The 451-nt window shown below is 41.0% G+C and overlaps 1 protein-coding gene across 1 annotated transcript in view; it reads left to right on the plus strand.

Annotated features, from left to right (window-relative positions):
- LOC119588702 overlaps window positions 1-451 on the plus strand; it is a 103718-nt gene that overhangs the window by 50927 nt on the left and 52340 nt on the right.

Consider the following 451-nt stretch of genomic DNA (forward strand, 5'->3'; position numbering starts at 1 on the left):
CAAAAAATGTATTCACACCAGATCACTGCTGGCTCTCCCGAACGGTCACGGTGAAGAACAGGTGGTTCATGGAAGTTCCCAGGCGCCGGAAAAGGGTTTTTATCTAATGTGTGCAAGAAGAGAAAAAAGAGAGGGAAGAGAAAGTTTCAGAAACGTTCTTCTTTTTAGAGGGATAACGGTAGAACAAGAACAAAAGAATAACTTTAATGAGTGTACCTAAAAAGGGTAAGTGAATGAACGATAGAAATGAAGAGGCTTTGTGTGGGGGGGAAAAATGAAGGGGGAGTTGGAACACCTTGCAGGGAACAAACACTTTTCGTCAAAATGGTCCCGGTTTTAAAATTTGGGTTTGTTTGATTAGGATGAAATTATTGGCCCAGTAGGGGTTTTTTTAGAGAAAGGGAGGGGAGAGTGAGATAGTAAAAAAGAAAAAAAATAAGGGCCCCCAAAA

This window comes from Penaeus monodon, chromosome 24 (genome assembly GCF_015228065.2).
Source record: "Penaeus monodon isolate SGIC_2016 chromosome 24, NSTDA_Pmon_1, whole genome shotgun sequence".
NCBI lineage: Eukaryota > Metazoa > Arthropoda > Malacostraca > Decapoda > Penaeidae > Penaeus > Penaeus monodon.